Source organism: Macrotis lagotis, chromosome 3 (genome assembly GCF_037893015.1).
Source record: "Macrotis lagotis isolate mMagLag1 chromosome 3, bilby.v1.9.chrom.fasta, whole genome shotgun sequence".
NCBI classification, from domain to species: domain Eukaryota; kingdom Metazoa; phylum Chordata; class Mammalia; order Peramelemorphia; family Peramelidae; genus Macrotis; species Macrotis lagotis.
Genome location: NC_133660.1, coordinates 69,603,245 through 69,618,766, shown reverse-complemented (window position 1 = coordinate 69,618,766; position 15,522 = coordinate 69,603,245). Strand labels below are relative to the sequence as shown.

Here is a 15,522-nt window from a genome sequence, read left to right as displayed (position 1 = left end):
CTGAGCATTCATGAGGATTTCAATCCAGTATATTTTATTTGTTGAATTCTGGAGGTAAATTGGGGATTACATTTGTAGAATGGATATTTGCTTTCAATTCATTTGTGAATGGTAGTGAGCTTCTTATTATATAATTCTAGCCACTTGATAGTGTATTCGTAGGTTTATATTAAGCACTAAATTATTTTTTACAATTTGCCAAGAGATGTTATTTCTGCCATTTTGTTACATAATTTGTTTTGATAAACCTCTGAGCTCATTAAGAACAATTGTAATTTCTGGTGGCAGTGATCTGATCCTGAATTGCTTTCATAAACTCTTCTATTTCCATAAACCAATCAGTAAGATTTGTTTATTGGATGCTTCTATTTCACCCACTTGATTTCTATTTGACCTGTTTGATTATTTTTATTGTTATTGATATATTTTAAAGGGAGTAGGCTCATAGCTTTAGAACTTTATTATTTCTGAAAACCCTTCTTTCCTTCTTTTAGGAATGACCCTACATGATCTCAAGAGGGTTTCCTTCAAATTTGCAGAAACAGACATCGAAGTCCGAGAACTACATAAAAATTCCAGGAACTGATCAAGGGGGCTACTTTTGTCCTTTCTGTTAATATATCCCCAGACATGTACTAGTAATCTGTTTCAAAGGTAGATAGTCTGTGGCTGCTAATAGGTCTTGTCTTAGGAATTAAAGTAGAAGCCATAAATCAAATATAGCCTTCCAAGCATTCCAGTTAACCTATGAAAATCTGTAAACTAATGGTGAATAAGTTGGTCACCTTCACCATCAAGGTGAAGCAAAAACTGTAACCTAATATAAGACCCACCCAATTCAAAAAAAAGAAAAAGAAAAAGAAAAACTTCACCACTCATATTAACAGGGCTCGCACATTCTGTGAACCCCTGCCAGAGGAGGAATGAGGGTGCTAAGATCTCATAAGGGTGGCCAATTCAGGTAGGGAAATAGACAAAAGAGTGAACAAATAAGGCAAAGAGAGAAAGTAGGAAGAAAAGATTGGTATCCTAGATCAATAATTTCCTACTCTTTTCAATATGAGAGCTCCTTTTTAATATCTGGAAGGATCCCAGACCCCTGCATGATAAGGATCATGCTATTATTACTGTTCATTGAGTGAGAAAATATGAGAGTAGATGACAAATGGCTCAAATAAGTTCAGTAAAGTTTTTAAATCAATGTATATATTTTTAATCATAACAGCATCAGTTAGTCAACAAGCATTTATTAAACATCTAGTATTTGCCAAACACTTTGTTAAGGTTTGGGGATACAAGGGCAAAGAATGAGATAATTCTTACTGATGAAGACCAACTTCTAAAAGGGGTAACAATTTGTATATAAACTATATCTAGTAAAACTGTATAATATCTACATATCTATACTATATAGATATATATTCCTGATCCTTCTAGCTCCCTTGCAAACAACCTTTTATTTAGCTATTTCATATATATGATATATCATATTATGATAAGAAATATTATATTGTATATTCTAATGTAGAATAGGAAATATATAAATATTTCTTAAATGTAGGAAATTAACTATATATTATAAGTTGTATATAATATTTTGCTTTTTTTTCAGTTATGTCTGACTCCTTGTGATCCCTTTGGAACTTCTCTTGGCAAAGATACTGCAATGATTTTCCATTTCCTTCTCTAGCTCATTTAACAGAGAAGGAAATTGAGGCAAACAGGAATAAGTGACTTCTCCAGGTAGTGTCTTTGGTTGGATTTGAATGCAGGAAGACTCGTTTTCCTGACCCTACATCCCAACATTCTTACTAAATTACAAAAAAACAGTTGTCACAGCAGTTAGGTGGGTCAATGGATAAGCACTGGCCCTAGAGTCAGAAGGACCTGAGTTCAAATTCGGCCTCAGACACTTAATAATTGTCTAGCTGTGTGACCTTAGGCAAGTCATTTAACCCCATTGCCTTGTAAAAACCCAAAAAAAAATCAAGGAGAAAAAGCAATTATCTTATTGACCTGTGCAACAGTTTAAAGAACATTAAATAATAGGTAGTGCCTTGTTTCAAGATTACTTCTATTTGAACTCCATAAAAATAGAAACAAATTAAATAATAAGATAATAATTAATTATACTATGATAATTATGTCATCCAAAAATGCCACCTAGCTGCCCATGTTTAATAGAATAGAATAGAATACACGTTTGGGAGATGTTGGGGGGAATTAAGAAAAGTTTCTTGAACAACATGATGCTTGAATTAAACTTGAAGGAGAGGAGGGACTCCATGAAAAGATGTAATGAGAAGGTGCTTTCTAGACATGGAAAGCAAAATTACAGAAATAGGAACTAGAATGTCATTGGTGAGGAAAAGAGAGAAGGTCAATTTGGCTGGATCACAGAAAGCAGGGATGAGACTAAGGAATGTAAAATGAAGCTGGAAAGATCAGTTGGAGCTAAGTTGTAAAGGACTTTTAAAAGCTAAATAGAAAAGCTTATTTCTTTTCTTACAGGCTATAGGGAGCCACTGGAGTTGATTGAATAAGGGAGCAACATGTTCATATCAGCCCATAAGGAAATTTGCTTTGGAAGCACTGAGGAGGATGAAATAAGAGTACAAAAAAGATTTGAGGCAAGAGAAAGCAATTAGGAAGTAGTTAATCTAAAAAAGAAGAAGTTAGCATACTCTAACTTTTCATTTTTGAAGCCTTATAATTTGGAATTCAGATTTCTATCTTTGTTTTTACAAATCAATACCTGTTGTTAGTATTGCTATCGTTGAGTCATTCCAGTAGAGTTTAAATCTCTGTGACCCTATTTTGGGGGTCTCTTGACAAGGATACTAGAATCATTTTTCTCTCCAGCTCATTTTTATGATGAGGAACTGAGGTGAAGAGGGTTAAGTGACTTGCCCAGGGTCATATAGTAAGTTGTCTTGTGTTAGATTTAAATCTGGGGCCTCCTAATGAGTCAGTTTTGTCCACTGTACCACCCACTTGACTGCAAACTAATTTGTGAATGATTTCCTGATCAGAAGCCAGGAATATATGTAATAATAATAATAATAATAATAATAATTGTCCTTCATTTTTGAAGAAGACCATGATATCAGGGAGATGAAAAGTACATGAACTGGATTTGAGTGAGGGAGTGCTATGCTTAGTCACTCACTTTCTCCTCCAGAGCCATCTGGGTCCAGTGGCCAGATATGAATCAGGACGACTGGAGATGGCCCTGGATGTGGGACAGTCAGGGCTAACTGACTTGCCCAAGGTCATACAGCTAAGTGGCAATAGTCTAAGACTGGATTTGAACTCACATCCTCCTGAATCCAAGGCTATCTATCCACATACACACACACACAAACACACATATGTGTGTGTATATATATATATACACATGTTTATATATACATGATGTCTTATGTATATCTACATATGTGTGGGTGTGATGTGCATAATGTGGGCAGTTATTTCATGTATACACATATATGTATATGTACATGCATATATATATATATATATATATATATATTTGATATATAGGTGACAGTGATAGCTAGGTGATAGTGAATACAGTACTATACTAGACTTGGAGTCAGAAAGACCTGCATTTTAATCCTGCCTCACATATTTCCTGGTTCAGCCTCAATTTTCTCCTCTGTAAAATGGGTATAATACTAATAACTGCCTCACAGGATTATGGTAAGGATCAATGGTAAAGCTTTTTTGTAAACCTTAAAGTACTATATCTATATGGATGTTATTATAATAATAATTAGGTAAATACATTAATTCTCATGATTGTTTTCCCAGTATTTGTCATGCCCAGCATCCCCATTTTTTTCTCCTTGAAGAAAGTGTTTATGATAAATAGATATGAGTCTTTTAGATAGGCTATAAACCTTTAGTCTTCTTTATTCCTTAAGTCTCTATATTAAGTCTTTTCCCATTGATTCCCCTATGCACACTTGCATTGCAATAACTGATTATTGATGCATATGTTGATTTAATTTAGACACTTAACAATTTCTTTTTTGAATCTCTCCTCATCTTTATATCCCGAGAGCTTAGTATCATGTCTGACAAATACTTAACAAATTACTATAGTTGATAGATGTTGGCACACAAACTGGAATACCTTCATGGTGGTCTCCTTTGAAATGGTCAAAGAATATTATCATGGACACTGCACTATGAAGTGGCCAATTATCCCATGAAGTAATGTTTCTTGTTACTTCCAAATAAAACCAGCTCTACCAATTCCATTTTCTACATTTTCTTCTCCATGAAGAAATTATGATCATCCCTAATACACCTTCCTTTTATTTTCTGGTTTCATTTATATCAAGAACAAGAATATTGACATGACATGGCTCCTCCAGTTGGTCCCTGGATTAGAGATTCACATGTAGAATGCACTTGCTGCTGAGTTATGTGTGACTGGTTTTCTGGCAAAGATACTAGACTGGTTTGCTATTTCTTCTAGCTTATTTTATAGATAAGGAACTGAGGCAAACCGGGTTAGGTGACTTACCCAGGGTCATACAGCTAGTAAATGTCTACGCTCAAATTTGAATTCATGAAGAGGATTGACTCTTCCTGACTTCAGGCCTGAAGCTCTATGCACTTTGGTGCTACCTACCTAACTGCCCCCACATGCAGAATAGTTAAATACATTCTTAGAGCCAGTCTATAACCTGCGTCATACTTAGTAACTTTTGCTCCTCTCCTCTTGCCCCCCTTTTTGGCCACTCAGTCAAAAGAGTCCTGTAGATATTATAAAAAGTCTCACATAGGACTAAGGACTGTTTTGGTTTTTTTTTTTTTGGTTTCATAAGTTGCCATGTGCCAACTAACTGTTATTCCCAAAGATACTAAAAGAATCAGAGAAAGGCTTCCAGTGCATTGGGTGGATAGTCTATGGTTGATTTTACACCAGAAACCCATAGGATGAGGAGGCATATAGACATTACAATTTAGACTGACAGGAACTACTTATTCCCATGAGTTTATAGCTCCATTTAAGTATCCAAATATTCCTTAATAATGATTATGATAATAATATTAATAACAATGAAAACATTTTTATAATGCATATTATATATTGAAACTTCACGAATATTGTCTCGATTGTTCTTTGTAAAATCTACCTAGATAACAGATGCTACTATTATCTCCATCTACAGATAAGGAAACTGAGACAAATAGGTTAAGTTACTTGCCCAAGTGTTGGCCATCAGGATTTGAACTCAGGTCTTCCTGGCTCTAGGCCCAACATTCTATCTTCTATACTATTTAGCTTCCCAGGTACAGTAGAACCTCGGTTTATGAATTTAATTCATTTTGAGATTCTGTTCATCATGTGATTTGTTAGTATTGCAAAGCAATTTTTCTCATAGGAAAATAATGTAAAGTTGGATGATAGGTACCATATCCCCAAAAATATTCATATAAAATAATTATTTATAATTTTAAGCAAATTTTTGTCCCTAATGCATTTGAAATACAATAGCAATGATTAATACACAATATAAATAAAAATTAAAAAAATTTAAAAAATTAACCTACACTTTATCTTTGAGAAGAGTCAGAGTTGGTGTGAGGGAGACAAGAGGGAGGAGGAGGAAGGAATATTATTTGGAAGGAGAATCTCCTTCCATGAGAACCTTGGAGATTTCAACATCCAGACTGTTCTCTTATGCTACTTTTACTAAAAGTAAGACTTCTGCCTTCACTTGTTTACATTTTTTTAAAATCACTTTCATGTTTTGACTCACTGATTTTTTTTTTCTCTATGTTTGCTTCTGAGTGAATTGGAGAAGGGAGGTTCTTGAAACAGGTATACTGATTAGGATGCTATGCAACAGTCCAAGTAAGAGAGTATGAGCAAAGGGGATTATTGTGAATAGTGAGAAGGGGCTGTCCATGGAGATAGTATTGAAGTAGAAATAAACAATGTGTGTTGAGTGGAGTGACTTTGTTTGACATATGAAAGCAAAAAAAAAAATAACATTGCCCTATTTGAGCATCATCCTTCACAAACTGTTCAAGTCCAAACACAATGTTAGTATTGAAAATTTTTGTTTATCCTACAAGACAAATTTTGCAAAAAATTTTTCCTCATCCAGTGAAACATATGTAGACCAGGTTACTCATAATCTGAGGTTCTACAGTATATCTGGTACACTAGGTAGAAGATTGGATTTAGAGTCAGGAAGAAATGGATTCAAATTCTACCTCAGACACTCACTAGGTCTTTGACCCTGGACAAATAACTTTACCTCTGCATGCCTCAGTTTCCTCATCTGTTAAATAAAGGGCTTAAACTCTAAGGTTTCTAAAGTCCCTTCTAATTTGTTGAGCCTAATGATCCTATATGTTCATTTAGATATGGATATTAGATATAATTCTATTTCACCTGAGTGAATGTTTAATTGATGGAGCTGAGAACTGTGGCAAAATTAAATGAATAATTTCAGGCAGTGGTGGAGGAAGTTTTTGAGGAGAGAACAGACACTTGTACAGACTGGCTCTTTTTGCAATTTTGCCTAGGCATCAGTTCCTTTCAATAATTACAGACTCTCAAAACCTCTTCCTTTTCTCTCTTTCTAAATTCAAAGATGCTTCAAAAGCTAAGTGTATTCCCACCAGTTCCAATGGCCTTGTGGAGTCCTAGGTTTCTGATGATGAATGTTGAAGCCAAGTGGAAGAAGAATGACCATTCATAAGTCTGGGACTACCTGTCTAGTAAGAATTAAAATGATGGCATTTGCCTTTCCCCTTCACTTACACACTTTGTCCAGCCCTGTTAAGTTTTCTGTGTCATTAACATCAGGGTCTCCTGACCTCTAACCCAGGCATGCCCTAAGAGAGAGGGAATGGCTCAGAAAGTGTTGTCAAGGGTTTGGCTTTTCAGTAATCTTGTCACACAGATTCATCACAGTCAGATCTCCTGGTTGTTCTCCATGCCCAAGGTCTTGGACCACATGGTCACATAGCCCACCATGCTGGATTTCCCAGGGGGAATACAGGAGAAGCACATGCACAGAAACAAAGAGAATGGCTATCCACTATTCCTGCCTGTCTGCCAGTTGGAAGAAAGCATTGAATTATTTCCTTCTGATAGGTGAATGACAGAATTGAGCAGGAGGATGAGAGGAGACTGGATTAGATTTTGGATTAGTGCATTCAATGACACTAAATTCCTCCAGAATTCTTCTTCTTCCTTCAGTTAGCAGTGGGACACAGTTATATGACTGCACTGTTAAAGAACTGTTTACAAACACCAATGATGAAAATGCTAATTCTTCTGACTACAGGGTGATGATTCCAGCAGCCCCTCCAGCACTCAGGGTACCCACTAACTTTTTTTTTTTTTTTAGATTTTTGCAAGGCAAACAGGGTTAAGTGGCTTGCCCAAGGCCACACAGCTAGGTAATCATTAAGTGTCTGAGGTCGAATTTGAACCCAGGTACTCCTGACTCCAAGCCCAGTGCTCTATCCACTGTGCCACCTAGCCACCCCTACCGCTAACTTTCTATGCTAACCTCTGCCCCTCCTCATTCCACCCCAACATACACACACCCCACCTCAGTTACCTTTTCTCCTATTCATTTTCTCACAATTCCCCTGGCATTCCCTGCATTCTTCATTCATTTCTCCTGATAATTATATCCATTTCGAATGAAACAATGCTATAGAGCTGAAGGAGCTTTTACTAACTACTTGAAGCTTATTCTTTTTAATTTTTCAGATTTTTGCAAGACAAATGGGGTTAAGTGGCTTGCCCAAGGCCACACGGCTCGGTAATCATTAAGTGTCTGAGGTCGGATTTGAACCCAGGTACTCCTGACTCCAGGGCCGGTGCTCTATCCACTATGCCACCTAGCTGCCCCTAGAGCTTATTCTTTAGATATATATTGTTCTCTCATAGGAATTTCAGAGACCAAAGTCCCTAAACAAATCTGTTCTTTGAGAAATACCTTCTGGGCTATGATAACCCTTAAGAATGGACTTGGAATCAGAAAACTTTGGTCTGAATTCTGACCCTACCACTTTCTAACTACTTGACTTTGAGAAAGTCACAACCTCTCTGAGGGTCAGTTTCTCCATCTGTAAAACATAGATGAATAGGGGCGGCTAGGTGGCGCAGTGGATAGAGCACCGGCCCTGGAGTCAGGAGTACCTGGGTTCAAATCCGACCTCAGACACTTAATGATTACCGAGCCGTGTGGCCTTGGGCAAGCCCATTGCCTTGAAAAATCTAAAAAAAAAACCCAAAACCATAGATGATAATAGTACTGGGCACTGCTTATTTAGCAAAGCTGCTGTAAGGATTGAATTAGATGATGCATATAAAACTCACAGGGTTTGCTGATTATTTGCAAACCACAAATCAGAGGAATATGAATCAGCTTCATGGGCACCCATGCAGTTTTCCATTCTAGAGCCTGAGAGACAAGGCTAGACATGTAGTAACTCCAGGAATTCAAGGTCAATCTAAAACTATAGGAAAAGTCTGAGAGGCCACAACAGGTGAGGATATGCTGCTTTATAATCAAGAAAACAAAGGGAGTTGAATTCATTTCCTGATGTACCAATATAGGATAAGCAAATCCCAAGTTACATATTAATGTAACAAATTATGAGTAAATTACATAAGGCTTTCCATGTATTTGTAGATTCTTCAGTCACTATTTCTATCTAAACCTCCCTTTTTTCTGGGACAGGTGATTGATCTGTCTAAGTAGGCGAGGGCTGGTTTGAGATATTCCCCCTCTCTCACCCTTGATCACTTCCCTCATGCTCAGACTTGCAATACTAACAAATGAGCTTGGAAAGTATTAGAGAATTTTGTTAGCCTAGGTCTGAGAAGAGATACACACAGCTCCAAGGGTGAACATTGCCTGATAGTTGCCCATGAATCTCTCTCTGCTGGAGAAATGTATTCTGAATGAGACCCACCATTCCTTCTAAAGGCTGATCCATGAATACTGACTAATTTCAAAGTAAATCTTGACTGGAGACTGGTGGTCTCCATCAGAGCCACATCTACCCAAAGAATAAAATCTGGTAGTATGTTTTTCTGACCAAATGACTCATTTAAATTCCACCAGGCAGATCAGTGTGAACTAATACAGAAAACTCAAATCAGTATGGTGAAATTAAGGACTAATGGTGGAGGGAGCATGCAGTGATGTAGTGGTACCTAAGTGCCAAATGGTCCATGCATCTTCAAAAATCACCAATGTGTTGACTTGCTTTTCTTGATTATACTATTTATTTTAAGGGTTTGGGAGAGGGCAAGAAGATACATTAATGAAGTAAAAGAACATCAATAAATCAGTTTTTAAAAATCTTCTAAAAGCTATGAATTGGTCCAATCATTATGGAAATCAATTTGAAATCATGCCAAGAATGTGATTTAAAAGTCCATACCATTTGATGCTGAGATCCTACTATAAAATTCTTCTAGAACTCTTAGAGGTAGTCCTCAACAAAATTCAATATGGAGCTATTCTCCAGGAGGCAGTAGAACCCAGCAAGTTCATTGCCCGATGAGTTGAGATATCACAGAGGTGCTTTTTTTCTCATTTCCTCTTGTTTCAAAGCAAGAACCCAAAGTTCCTGGAGGCTCTTGTTTGTGTCAGAAATTGTGGCCACTGGTGAACTAGTGAGGCAGTTACTGCACAGCTGGTAGACCAGAAGGCTGATTCCACAGCTTCTCTTGTTGTTCATTATGATTTTGCAAGTTCATGATTCCCAAACCTCTGTGGCTTGGTGTAATTGCTCCTGGAAAGTGGTATTCAGAGCCTTCAGTTCCACTGCCAGCTGCCCAAGTCCCCTCACTTTACTAATTTGGCCAAAATAGGTTCAGAGGATTTTGAAACAGGGGCTATTGGATTCCCCAGGCTTGAGGATTAGTAGGAGATTAGCAGGGCAGTCTTTGAGCAAGTAAACAAGACCTTGGCAATAAAGCCTGACCAACCCCAGGCCAATTCAAAGCCAGAGAGAGCCAGGAAGGGGACAGAGCCAAATGGCAAATAGCAAAATCCAAGGCCATAAAGCCCAAATGCTGAAAGGTAACAAATTCAGGGACTAATCAGGAAAGCAGCCAGGGATTCACATGGAAGGGATCAAGAGTAAGGGGAATAAAGACTAGAAAAGGAGCAGAGACCAATGGGAGAAGTGGCTAGCTGCCTACAATTTACTTCACTCGGAGAAGCAATGATGCTTCATGGTGAATGTAATATTAATCATGCCCTAGGCAGGTCAGCCTAACTGAAGCAGGAAGAAAAAGGAGATGAACTATGTCACTACCAGCATCTCAGCCTCCAACTTCTCTCAGATATGATAAAGCCAGCTCAAGTCTCTGAGACCAAGAATCCTGGGAAAGGCAGTGAACCTGTTTCCCAGGCCACCAGCCCATCATCCCAGAAAGCAGCTGAGGTATACAATCCCGCATCTCCTTCTATAGGCCTTGAAGTCCCTGTATCTTAGCAGTCACAATCTTAAGAAAGAAAGTTCTTGAGCCCAAAGTCCCTGGTTCTGTCAAGTAGTTTGAAAACAGAAGCAGACATTGATTTTGTCAGTGGAAATATCACTAAAGAAGATACAATCCCAGAGACTTTACTCTGGCACTTAAGGACCTGGAAGTGAAATCTCCTATACATGTGAACTCCTTGAGAGCAGGGACCATTTTGCTTATCTATTTTGTGCTTTGAACATAAACTCAATAAATGCTATTCATTCTTCATTATGCTATTCAGCTCTCACTGAGCTGAAGATGACCAGCTATATTTTCAAACACTAGCTAGTATTTCAGAACTTTAACAACTAATCTGGTCTCCCCCCCATATTAAGTCTTTTCTTCACGAAATACATCTCTCATATTGATGTCTGATGTGTTAGAATATAAACTACTTGAGGGTAGAAATTGTTTCATTCCTTGTATTTATGTCCCCATTTTTCAGCACATAGTAGGCACTAAATAAATACTTGTTGATTGATTCACAGAATCTTAAATGTAGCAGTGGAAGGGACCTTAGAGGCCATTTATTACAACTCCCCATTTTACACAAGAGGAAACTGGGATCCTGAGAGACTGTGACATACTCAAGGTCAACATCAGCAGTAAAATTCAGAGGTAGAGCTTGAACCTAGCTCCTCTGTCTCCAAAGTCAGTGTTTTTCCCACTGTACCAGAATTAAATGACTTATTTTCCTTATGACCAGATCTGTTTATGTCATTCTTTTAGGATCAAGGACCTAGAACTGAAAGGGACCTTAAAGGTCATCAAATGAGCCTGGCCACTTCATTTTACCGATAAGGAAACTAAGGCCTGGAAACACTAACTTACCTGAGGTCAAAAATACAACAAGTGTCATAGGAAGTATGTGAACCCAGGTTTTGTAAGATTCCAAATACAGGGTTCTTTTCACTGTACCATATAGTGCCTTTCCTGCTCAGAACTCTTCCATAGTCTTTAACCTGGCATTTAAGCCAGCCTACCCCCAAACTGGCAGCATCCTCACCTATCCTCCCATACAGTTCTGTTCATGTGTACTGTTCTCCAGACAAACTGAATTATTTGCCAGTCCTTTACCACCCCTTTCCTACCTTCCTGCTTTTTCTTTAACCAAGTCTGGAGTGCCTTATAATTCCCTGCACTCCCCATTCCCCCTGACCTTCTGAAATCCAATTCATCCTCTAAGGCAGATATGTCCAACTCAAGGGGGTCAATAAACTGTTTATATGATTCCCTACTGGGCCTCATATTGACTTCAAAAACCACATGTTAACACTATCCGTTCTGTTGGATTTTAATTTATTTTGTTAAATATTTCCCAGTGACATTTTAATTTGGTTCAGGTTAAAGTCTGACTGAATGTTGCATGATGCAATGTATATTTGACACCTGCCCAAATGCTTCCTACTACCTAAAACCTTTACTGATCTCTCAATCAAGTGAAATCTTTCCTTCCTCCACCTTATCCTAAGAAAATAGATTTAGAGCTGGAAGGGGTCCTGTCTATTAACATGACTGGCACTCTTCCTCCATCCTTTCCCAGGTTATCAGTGGCTCCTCACTGACCTCAGGATAAATACAAACCCCTTCACAATATGCCTTTAGTTCATCTTTTCAGACTGATTTAATATAATACACCACTTATTCTACAACCTGGGTGAAGTGGGTGGTTCCCACCTCTCCCCCCTACAACATTCCATCTTCCACTTCCATGTTGTTACATGCTGTTCCCTAGGCTTGGAAAACTCTTTCAGAAACCCTACAACTCGGTGGCGTAGTGGATAAAGCACTGGCCTTGGAGTCAGGAGTACCTGGGTTCAAATCCAGTCTCAGACACATAATAATTACCTAGCTGTGTGGCCTTGGGCAAGCCACTTAACCCCATTTGCCTTGCAAAAAAAAACCTAAAAAAAAAGAAACCCTACAACTGTCAAGGTTCACTTCAAGTATTATATCCTTCAGGAGACTTTCTAATTCCTCCCATTATTGGTTCTTTCCTCCCTGAAATCCTACTCACCACTGTGTTGGGTGGCTCAGATGACCAAGACTTGCAGTCAAAAAGTCCTCAGTTCAAATGTAGCCTCAGATATGTTCTAGCTGTGTAACCCTTCAGCCCCAGTTTGTCCCAGTTTCCTCATGTATAAAATAGGGATAAACAGCACCTACTTTACAGAGTTCTTGTAAGGATGAAAATAGAGAATTGTAAAGCACTTTGCAAATTTTAAAACATATAACTTATCAGTGAATATGTTATATGCTCTGGTAGTCTTTGAAGGCAGATGCTGTCATCCTTTTGTAAGTGTATCCTTAGGGTTTAGCATACTGTGAGTGCTTAATAATAGCTTATTGACTGAATATAGATTAAGAAACTGAGGTCCAGAGAAATTAAATTACACACCCAATGCAAAACTGACCTTCTAACTCAGATCTGACTGACTCCAAATTCAATATTCTTCCAACTTCATCATCATTCTATAGTAAAAGTATATTTGTTGTATGATATTGTGCATCCTCCATTCATAACTAGGCTGATTTGACAGAGTCTTTGTCCCAGGAACCAAAATTTGGAGCCTGATGATAGTGCTCTCCCATAGAAACGATTGAATTTAATAACTAATTAGTAAAAATAGTGAGCTGAAATGTGATTCCGTCAAGGGTCTTTTCCAAAACCTCCAGTTACCTCTTCTCCCCCAACTCATTTGCCCTGGACCAAAAAATTTGCTAGTAATAGATTTGGCATTCTACTCTAGATTCTAAGCTTCCTGAGTTCAGAGGTCATTTTTTAGTACAGAATAATAGGTTCTTAATAAATGCTTATTGATTTGATTTAAGCAATGATACAGTATTTCTATGTGACCCTGAATAATAATAATAATAATAATAATAATAAATATTTCTATAGTGCTAATTTGATCCTCACAATAATCCTGGGTTGTTGTTCAAATGTTTATCAATCGTGTCTGACTCTTTGTGACCAAAATGGTTTGCCTTTTCCAGCTCACTTTACAAGATGAGGAAACTGAAGCAAACAAGATAAAGTCATTTGCCCAGGATCACATGGTTAGTAAGTATCTGAGGCTAGATTTGAACTCATGAAAAAGAGTCTTCCTGATTCAAACCTGAAACTCTATCCACTGTGCCACCTAGCTACCTCATACGGTATAATGACCCCCATTTCACAGACAAGGAAACTATGGCAGAGAGTGATTAAGTAACTTGCTCAGGGTAACACAGTTTGAAAGTGTTGGGGGGCAGAATTTGAACTCAAGTCTTCCCGACTTCAGGTCTAACACCACTGTGCCACCTAGCTTAAATCAACCCGGTGCAAAAATAAATAAATAAATAAACAAATAAATAAACAAATAAATAAATAAGCAAACAAATAAATAAATAAATAAATAAAGGTAACTCTGAATTTAGAGTCTAAGGATCCCTGGGCTCAAACCCCAACTCCTCACTTTCTATTTTTGTGGCCATGGGCAAGTCACAGATATTCTTTGTGCCTTCAATTTCATCATCTGGAAAATGAAGGTTTGGATCAGATGAGTTCTAAGACCTCATTTAGCTATCAATCTATGATCTGTGATTTCTTAGTCTCCCCTTTCCCATCCTCATCTCCCCACTCCTAAGACTGATCCTTCTTTATTAGTAAAGGAGTTGGGTTTTTTTTTTTCAAAAAGAAAATACCCATTTCCACTCTTTTTGCTCCAACAACTTACAAGGAAGGGAGTTGATGAAAGCAAAGATAGAAGGAAACACAAGTTCCTTTTGCAGGCTTTGAATCAGAAGGGCAATTTCCCCCAAAAAATAAAAATCAAGTGCTCCTGGAATGTCACTGACAGGACTTAAAGTGAAGTGGATAGAAGGGGGCCCTGGGAATTGAGAAGGTCCTCTCGTCCTGACTAGGGACTATGGAAGGGCGTCAGAAGGGAGAACGCCTGTGGATTGAAACCTTTCCATTTCTCTGGTCTGTAAGGAGGAAAAGGAGGAAGCGTTTCTACTTCGACTGCTCCCTTCCCTCCTCCCCTTGGCCAGTTCTTGGCCGCCAACTCAGCTCTCCCCAGCACCCAAGGCCCAGCCGCACAGCTGAAGCTCGGAGAGCGAACCCTGAGAAATAAAACAATTTGCTTTCTTGGAAAGTTGGCCGCTGCAGCTGGTGGTTAACACCAACAGTAAGAGGATAAACTCCATCTCTGCAAGCTAAAAAAAAGGGGGGGGGGAGTGAGGCGCGCCCCTTTTGCTATTCAGGATTTAGTTAATTTGGATGATAACGGTTAGTTTTTAATCCCATTGTGTGGGAGTGAATATAGCGAAATCAACAAACCTGCTGACAGAACAACCTGCGGGAGGGTGTGAGTTTGTGTCCAATCTGGCGTGAAGAAGAAAAGAAAACATCCTGGGAAGATGTATTGGAAGAAGATAAGGCCGGTGGGAGTGGGGGCGGGGGCGGGGAGGGTGGGGGTGCAGTACCCCAAACTCCCCTCCTAACGCAAGAGGGGCAGAAGCAGGTGGGCCTCTGGGCAATCTGACCCACGAGCCACCACCTTGAACTTGCCTCTGCGCCCGCGTGGTTGCATCACCCAATATGGGGCGACGTTGTCCTCCCACAGGGTAAGTGATGACCCCCCAAGGGGTGAACTCAGGGATCTTAGAGGAACTAGGCCTCCTCTGTGATCAGTCCGAAGTACAGGTTATTTATGAGGGGCGGGGTAGCGCTAGTGAGAAAGGGGGGGAAGAACTATTTCTAGGGAAGCCTCTGCAGTTTCCAGATGGAAAGGATTAGAATCCTGCGACCGCAATCATAAACTATAACACCATCTGATGGTTTCCATCCGCGAGAAACCCGCCCACCCCCACCCCCGCCCCTGGCCCTGAGCATTTGGGGGAGTGTGCAGAAGAGGGGTGGGGGAGGGGCGGGATGGAAAGCCCCCCCTCCCAGGACCCCGGTGCTGCCCGCACAGCAGACGCGCAGAGGAGACCCGGCAGAGCCGGCT

At 39.1% G+C, this 15,522-nt stretch overlaps 1 long non-coding RNA gene across 1 annotated transcript; it reads left to right on the top strand.

The window, feature by feature from the left end:
- Nucleotides 1-380: 380 nt before the first annotated feature.
- On the top strand, nucleotides 381-13,741 carry LOC141517633 (uncharacterized). The gene is made up of 4 exons (XR_012476929.1): nucleotides 381-654; nucleotides 1,613-1,743; nucleotides 6,621-6,747; nucleotides 13,526-13,741. It is a non-coding gene; the product is annotated as an uncharacterized LOC141517633 (long non-coding RNA).
- Nucleotides 13,742-15,522: the final 1,781 nt, after the last annotated feature.